The following is a 1,110-nucleotide window of genomic DNA, read 5'->3' as shown; positions in this document are numbered from 1 at the left end:
ACCCCATAACACCCCATAAATACCCCATAAAACCCCATAAATACCCCATAAAACCCCATAAATACCCCATAACACCCCATAAAACCCCATAAAACCCCATAAATACCCCATAAAAACCCATAACAACCCATAAAACCCCATAAAACCCCATAAATACCCCATAAACACCATAAATACCCCATAAAACCCCATAAATACCCCATAAATACCCCATAACACCCCATAAAACCCCATAAAACCCCATAAAACCCCATAACACCCCATAACACCCCATAAAACCCCATAAAACCCCATAAATACCCCATAAAACCCCATAACACCCCATAAAACCCCATAAATACCCCATAAAACCCCATATAACCCCATAAATACCCCATAAATACCCCATAAAACCACAAAAATACCCCATAAAACCCCATAAAACCCCATAAATACCCCATAAAACCCCATAAATACCCCATAAATACCCCATAAAACCCCATAAATACCCCGTAAATACCTCATAAATACCCCATAAATACCCCATAAAACCCCATAAATACCCCATAAATACCCCATAACACCCCATAACACCCCATAACACCCCATAACACCCCATAAAACCCCATAACACCCCATAAAACCCCATAAAACCCCATAAAACCCCATAACACCCCATAACACCCCATAACACCCCATAAAACCCCATAAAACCCCATAAATACCCCATAAATACCCCATAACACCCCATAAAACCCCATAAAACCACATAAATACACCATAAAACCCCATAACACCCCATAACAACCCAAAAAACCCCATAAATACCCCATAAAACCCCATAAAACCCCATAAAACCCCATAATACCCCATAACACCCCATAACACCCCATAAATACCCCATAAAACCCCATAAAACCCCATAAATACCCCATAAAACCCCATAAAACCCCATAAATACCCCATAAAACCCCATAACACCCCATAAAACCCCATAATACCCCATAAAACCCCATAAAACCCCATAAATACCCCATAAAACCCCATAACACCCCATAACACCCCATAAAACCCCATAAATACCCCATAAATACCCCATAAAACCCCATAACACCCCATAACACCCCATAA

This window comes from Coturnix japonica, unplaced genomic scaffold, assembly GCF_001577835.2.
Source record: "Coturnix japonica isolate 7356 unplaced genomic scaffold, Coturnix japonica 2.1 chrUnrandom613, whole genome shotgun sequence".
NCBI classification, from domain to species: Eukaryota; Metazoa; Chordata; class Aves; order Galliformes; family Phasianidae; genus Coturnix; species Coturnix japonica.
Note: the sequence above shows the minus strand (reverse complement) of the source record.